We start from the raw sequence: 7,822 nt of genomic DNA, 5'->3' as shown, positions 1-7,822 counted from the left end.
GAAGGGCAATAAAGGCAGGTATGTCGTGACAAGACAAAACAGGCCTTAGCCCCTCACAGGTGAAGGCAGCCAGCACACGTGCATTCAGCTCTGTCCCCTGATCGACAACCGGGGCAAAGGGAGAGAGAGGGCAGGGCTGGCCACGTGGCTTCTGTCCAAAGGAAAGGAGGTCCTGGACTTGCCCGAAGCCCAAGGCATGTCTTCCCCATTTTCAGATGTGCTGGGTTAGACTGCCCTGCCAGTAGGCACTAGAGACCCTGTTGGATGGGTGATGGTGGGCTCACAGTGGCTAATTCCCTCCCCCAGGGTGGCATGTGACTGCACCTGGTCTGCAGGGTATGGGGAGCATGCAGAGCTGGCACGGATGCCCCTTTACCCCCTTTGTTGCTCATATTTTCTACACTGACTGCTATAGAGCTGTGTTCAAGCTCCCTGGTCTCCAACACGCAGTCATCGAGGTAGGATGCCCCCCCTGAGATCAGAAAACAGGTGTCTACAGACAAAGTAGTTCCACAGGGAAGGCAGATGTACCCTGTCCACCCTGAGTGGCCACAGTCTGGCCCCCAAGCTGTTGACTAGGCCCCACTTGGTCCCAGTGCGAGGTGCACAGACGCGCCCTGGGCCAGGTAGAGAACTGGGCCTGATCTTGACCTCACTGCTGAGGAGCTGAGGGACTTCGGGCAAGGCCATCCCAGCCCTCCGTCTCTACTGGTGAAATCGAATGACTGAACCTGCCTCCCAGTGGCTCCCAGGATTCACGAGCACACGTGTGTCCTGCACCCGCAGTGGGTTCCGTCCCGGAGCTCCCCTGCCTTTGCCTTTTCCTTTTCCTTTGTTCTTTGTTGGTTTGGCTTTACGTTGTGCTTTTCCTTGAAGGTAACAGATGTATATTTCTGGTTCCGGAGGTCACATCAGGCCCCTAAGGGAGCCCCCACCCCACCACCACTCTGGGGGCACCACGTCCCCGCCTTCATCCTTCCTGGATAGCAGTCACAGGGAATTAAATCTCCAGGTCAGGTCACAGTGATCTCCCTGTGAAGTCCCTCCTGTGGATGGCCCTGACCTCGCCCCCCTCCTGCTGCTACAGCCCACCCACCCCATGCCCTGCTGGGCTCCCCCCTTCACACCTGCCCTGAGGGTGAATTTGCCCCTGGTGTTCCGGCTCCAGTGCAGAGCAAACAAGGATGGAGGAAAGGCCAGAGGTCCCCACGCATGGCAGCCCTGCCCCGTGGGTTGGCCTGACAGGAACTGTCCCAGTGTCCCCAGTTTCAGGCAGCATCCTGGTACACAGGGGAACTTATGTAGTGCAGTTGAAAGAAAGGTATATCAAGAGGCTTAATACTTGGTATTACTATGGTAAAGGAATCATTAGAACCAAAAAGCATTTTATGGAAGATGCCATATCACAAAGTGGGGAGCCTGCATATAGGCCAGAGAATTCCAGGACATTATCCACAAAAATCTTACATTTTACCTGTTCCTATTGATGCCTTCTGTCCCATGCACCAAAAGGTCGCCAGTTCGATTCCCAGTCGGCACATACCCAGGTTGTGGGTTCAATCCCTGGTATGGGTGTGTCCAGGAGGCAACTAATTGATGTTCTCTCTCTCTCCCTCTCTCTCAAATCAATCTATATATGTATGTGTGGATATATCTTCTCGGGTGAGGATTTTAAAAAAAGATGAAATGCCATTTTGTGCATACCCTACTTTCTGTTTTTTTCAGCAAAAGCAAAATTATAAAAGCCAAATGTGATGTAAGGAAGTACGTAACCTTAGGCATTGCCAATAGTGCTGTAAATTAATACAGGGAAATCTGGCAGAGACTGGAGCCAATCAGAAGATGTGTTTTGACTCAGTAATTCCATTACTGAGATTTTTCCCCCTAGATGATAATTGTAGAAAAAAGAGCCACATGTACAAAGGCATTTGCACCAGCATCATTTGTAATGACAAAAACAAATTAAAGCAGCTTCCATGCCAAGCATTAGGGAATGGCCTAGCAAACTTGCAAGTCGGTACAGCAACGGCAGAGTTTTAAGTGTCTTAATGTTACCTCCTCCAGGCTTTGATCCCCCAACATGCAAATCCCAGCCACACTTCTAAATCAGGCCAATTTCTGTCCACTCCTCTGAAGTGACGTTGCCCCTTCTCTTGTCCCCCTGCCAGGAAATTCCTGGAAAGCACACTGTGTGTGGCTTGCTCACTTTGGTATGCCTGCCACCTACCTTGGGCTCCAGTACAAAAAAGGCTCTATTGCCCTAGCTGGTTTGGCTCAGTGGTTAGAGTGTAGACCCTCAGACTGAAGGGTGTCAGGTTCAATTCCAGCCAAGGGCACATACCTCGGTTGCAGGGTCAATACCCAGCCCCAGTCAGGGCACATGCACAGACAACCAATCAATGTGTCTCTCTCTGACATCAATGTTTCTCTCTCCCCCTTCCACACTCTCTGAAAAGCAATGGAAAAAATATCCTCAGGTGAGGATTGAAAATTAAATAATAGCCCAGCCAGGCGTGGCTCAGCAGTTGAGCATCAACCTAGGATCCAGGAGATCTTAGTTCGATTCCCGGTCAGGGCACATGCCCGGGTTGCAGGCTCAATCCCCATTTGGGGGGGTGCAGGAGGCAGCCGATCAATTGACACTCTCATCACTGATGTTTCTCTCTCTCTCTCCCTCTCCCTTCCTCTCTCTGAAATCAATAAAGATATATTTCTTTAAAATTTTTTTTTAATTAGAAGTAATAATAAAAAGAATCTGTTAAAGCCTGACGCACAGAATGTGGGCCATAGACCCCCTGTATCAGCATCGCCCAGAGCCCATTAAAAACACAGCATCTGTTGCTTAAGATGGTAAGTTTTATGTATATTTTTTCACAATTAAAAATTAAAATGCAGAATCTCAGGCCCCACCTCATACATATGCATTTCAACATCAGCTTTTTTTTTCTTTTTTTAATATATCTTTATTGATTTCAGAGAGAGGAAAGGAGAGGGAGAGACAGACAGGCAGAAACATCGATGAGAGAGTCATTGATCGGCTGCAGCCCGCAACCCGGGCATGTGCCCTGACTGGGAGTCGAACCCCGATCTCCTGGATCCTAGGTCAATGCTCAACCGCTGAGCCATGCCCAGCCAGGCGACATCAGCATTTTTTAACAAGATGCCAGGTGATGTTTAAATTTTGAGAAACCCCATAGTTTGTGTATAGTTACTATTAAAATACAAATTCCCGTCATTAGTTACTATTTCTAATTAAGATATATATTTCCTTTTCCTCCCTCTCTTATTTCTTTTCCTCCCTCTCATTTCTTTTCTCTTGAAATCCTTCATTTGCAGGAAACAGAGAAATCACAGTGGCAGCTGGCAGACTCCAAGGACAGCATGATGCCATGGCAACCGCTTCCATCAGTAACTTAATTTCATCTCTGCTTTTCCATCTTTCTCTCCTTAATCTGAAGCTGGAAATTTTTTAATTTGGAAAGAACATAAAATGGCTTGTGGTTGCTATGCCAACAGTAACAAACGGCACGCTTCCTAATGGGTTTGACTATCAGAAAGGAAACTGTCAGCAAATCATAGAATTTTAGACATCAAGGGGCTACCAAGAGCCTTCATCCCCTAACTTGGCCAAGGAGAGCCCCAGGCCTGGGGGTGAAGCTCCCTGCCTGCTGCACAGCAACCCGCCAACCTGCACTGAAGTCACACCTAAGAAGGCTGCTTGATCTGGCCACCCTGAGGGTTTTAGGAAGAATATGGGGACAGAGGCCAACTGGCAGACTTTAGGAGAATTGCTTTAGATGACACCTACACTAAAAACTGAGCTTGCTGGGCCTGCCATAACAGTACCACAGGCTGGGTAGCTTGACAGATTTTTTTCTTTCCAGTTCTGCAGGCTGGAAGTTCAAGATCAGGGTATTGGAAGGTCTGATTTCTCCTAAGGCCTCCCCTTGGCTTGCAACAGTCATCTTCTCCCTGTGTTCTTACATGGTCATCTCATTGTGTCTTTTCTTACAAGAGCACCAGTCAGACTGGGTCAGGGCCCACCCTAGCGGCCTCCTTTTAACTTAATCACCTCTTTAAAGACCCCCATCTCCAGATGTAGTCACACTTCGGGGGACATGATTCAGCCAGGCTGATCCTCAGGGGATGACTGCCCCTAGCCCTCAGCCATCTCTCTCTGTGCGTGAACCCCGTGCCGGCCTGGGTCCCGCACGGGTCAGCCAACGTGCCATGGCGCCCTGTGGAGCTGGAGAGTCTCGACCCCACAGAGCCACCTGCAATGCTTGGCTTCCATATTCACATCCATTTTTGAAATGTGTGACCTGTGTCCATTCGCCTGTGTTGGGTTTGAGTCCCTAGCACAAGGCAGGCTTGCTAGTAGGTGTTTTATGACACCACTGAACACTGTGCACCCCCCATGGTACACCAGGCTCTGGCGACTGCCCACACTTCTCGGTGCTGCTTCCAGTGCCCTGGGTGTCCTGAGAAGAGAGCTGGGGGATGCTAATGTTTCCTGGGCTGGCTCCAGGACACACCTCTGGGCCGGTTCATTGATCCTCAGTCATCCTGCAGGAGTCAGTCTTCCAGCAAATGCTCTAAATGGCGGAGACACAGTGGAGAATAAACTAAGTCCCTGTCATCAGGGGACTCACATCCTAGTGTGGGGAGACAGACAAACCAAAGAAAATGCAGACTCTGGGGTGGGGTGGAGTCATAAGGAGAAAAAATAAAGCTGGTGGGGGCGTGGTGGGTGAGGGCTGCTGGTCCCCAGAGTCAGGAGGGGGTTGCTTCTCTGCTGGAGACACATTCGAGGAGAATCCTGAAGCAAGAGGGGCCTTCCCGGGGAGGGGACAGCAAATGCCCCATCCCTGAAAGGAGCGGCCAGGGGCCATGTGTCTGGAGAGAGGTAAGCAAGGGGACTGCTGAGGGACAAATTTAACCTCACCTCCAAGGAGTCTGGCCTGTGCCCTCTGCTCAGGGAAGTAACCTGTAAGCCCTGACAGGAATGTCTGTTTGCCTAGGGGCCTGGGTCCACCATACCATATAGTATCAGGGTGGGGCCGAGTACAAGAAAGACCAAATACATGGTTCAGGGTGGGTGTTTTGGGTCACGCACATGATGGACTGGTGGGGGGGATACTGAAGACTTAAGATCAGGCACGTGAACAATTTTTTAAGATTTTTTTTGTTTTTGTTTTAAATATATATTGATTTCAGAGAGAGGAAGGGAGAGGGGGAGAGAGAGATAGAAACATCAATGATGAGAGAGTCATTGATCTGCTGCAGCCCGCAACCTGGGCATGTGCCCTGACCGGGAATCGAACCCTGGTCGCCTGGATCCTAGGCCGATACTCAACTGCTGAGCCACGCCCGGCTGGGCCTCTTTTTTAAGATTTTTTATTACTTTTTAGAGAGGTGAGGGAGAGAGAGAAACATCTATGTGAGAGTGAAACACCCATCGTCTGACTTCTGCACGCCCCTTACCGGGGGTTGAGCCCACAACTTGGGCATGTGCCCTGACTGGGAATCGAACCTTCTGGTGCCTGGGATGATGCCCAACCAACTGAGCCACGCTGGCCAGGGCTGTTTTGAGGGTTTTTTAATCTGGAGGTCTCAGGTGAGGATCTGAGCTTTCCAGGTGTGTCCTTTCAGGGTGGTTGGTGGTCTCCACCGATTAGCCAGCACCAGGGCAGGGGATCATTAGTCATCGAAGCTGGTCCTGATGTCAACCATGGTGTTGCCCAGCTGGCCTCGTTGCTTTTCTGGGCCTAGAGCTAAAGCACAACTGAGGCCTAGATGTTATCTCTAGGGCTTAATGCTTAAGGGAGTGCCCTGCAAGGGCTTATATGGGAGTCTAATGAGGCTGCCCTCCGCCCCCCCTTGTCCTCCCTCTGAGGGAGTCGACCACATGACTAGTGACATGCTAGGGGAGGAGGGGTCAAGGGAGGGTCTGAACCACATGGCCAGTGATACACCATGTGAGGAAAGGTTTTCCCAGGTTTGCTCCTTGTTAGCTACCCTGGGCTTTCTGCCCTGGTGACCCTCCACACCTGGCCTATGGTGCCTACTCTGCTTACACCTGTCTGACTCTGGCTTTTAGTCTGAGTGAACTAGAAAGTTCCTAGAGGCTTTGAGGAGGGACAGATCTGGCTTTTGTTCTAAAAGAATCCACTTGTGAAGAATAGAGCTATGGAGGGAAAGTTTGCCTGTGCTGAAAGGAGGCAGTGCCTTTTGCCAAGGTGGCGAAGACTGTAGCTTAATTCAGGGACACTTAAGCCTGAAGTTCAGGGGGAGTCTGTGCTGAGGTGCGGGGTGGGAGGTGTCAGGCTACGGGTGGTGGTCAAAGGAGCTTGGTGGAGACCCCTTATCACAAGAGCATAGGGGAGATAAGCGGCCCAAGGACTGAGCCCCCAGGGCCTCCAGTCTCAGGAGGGTGGAGAGAGCTGGTAAAAGGGTAGACGGGAATGGGTCTACAGAAAGTGCCCGGCTGTAGGAAATGCTGCTTGGACTTGGCTGAGTCCAGACATGAGGTTTGGCACCCTGCAGGTCGAGTGGCTGAGAGGGAAACTTAAGAATGGGAGAGCCTGGCGCTGAACAGTTGCAGGAAGCGTGATGACAGCGAGAGGGGGCTATGGAGATGACAGCGTGTCTCGCTCTGATGGGACAACCCAGTAAAGAGGGGGTTGGGATGCAGGAGAATGGGGACATCATGACTGAACTGTCCCTTCAGCATGCACAGGGGTGGACTAAATGGACTAGTGACTCATGGGGTCTTGGAGAGAACATAAACGACATATTCATGGCGGGGGGGGGGGGGGGGGGCGACAGGAAGGTGGGGAAGGTCAGTGGTGGGAGCAGGAGGCTTGCTCTCCTGTTGATGTGGATGTTTTCAGTAAACTAGGACACAGCCAGCATGGGGAGGAGACGTAGGATCATCTTCCAGGAAAGCGGGAAGACAGACACGAGGTGGAGCAGGTGTAGGGTTGCCAGGAGGACTGCACTGCCCTAGAAACTAGTCTCCACAAGGAAAGCATCTCTCCGGCCCTGCGGAGTCTCATTTACCCAGGATGGGGGTCTGCCGGGCAAGTATGTGACGTGAGAAAGGGGCTAAGGGAGGAGTGAGCTTATGAGGGAGGACAGCCAGCAGGTAGGTGGAGGGGACAGTGCAGTGTGCTTCCTAGTGTGGGTCAAGGTGGCTGTGATCAGCTCACTACTGGAGGAAGCCAGAGAGGAGCAGCGTCCTGGAGTGGCTGCCCAAAATTGAGGTTGTGATGACAGGGAATGTGAGGCTGATGGGTGCCTTGTGAAATCACATAATTAATAAAAATAAAACAAAAGTATAGAAAATCTTAGGGCATTGCATAAAATAAGAGTACAGTGTGTATCAAATCTTGAAACTATACTGGATCATGAAGAGTATATTTTTTTACTATATTTTTTAAAATATGTGTTTATTGATTTTAGTGAGAGAGGAAGGAAAAGGGAGAGAAACATCCTTTGGCTGCCTCCTGCACGCCCCATACTGGGGACTGAGCCCCCAGCCCGGGCATGTGCCGTGACTGGGAATCAAACCAGCAACCTCTTGGTGCGCGGGTGACACTCAACCAACTGCGCCACAATGGCCAGGGCTTTTTTTTTTTTTTTTTTTTTTTACTATCTTTTATTGTGGTAAAACACAATAACATAAAATTTGCCATTTTTTAAAATATGTTTTATTGATGTTAGAGAGAGAGGAACGGGGGAGAGAGAAAGAAACATCGATGAGAGAAACATTGATCAGCTGCCTTCCATACGAGCCCCGACCGACCTGGGATCAAACCAG

The sequence above is a fragment of the Miniopterus schreibersii genome (assembly GCF_964146895.1).
Source record: "Miniopterus schreibersii genome assembly, chromosome: 20".
Classification (NCBI taxonomy): domain Eukaryota; kingdom Metazoa; phylum Chordata; class Mammalia; order Chiroptera; family Miniopteridae; genus Miniopterus; species Miniopterus schreibersii.
This window is presented reverse-complemented; position numbering follows the sequence as displayed.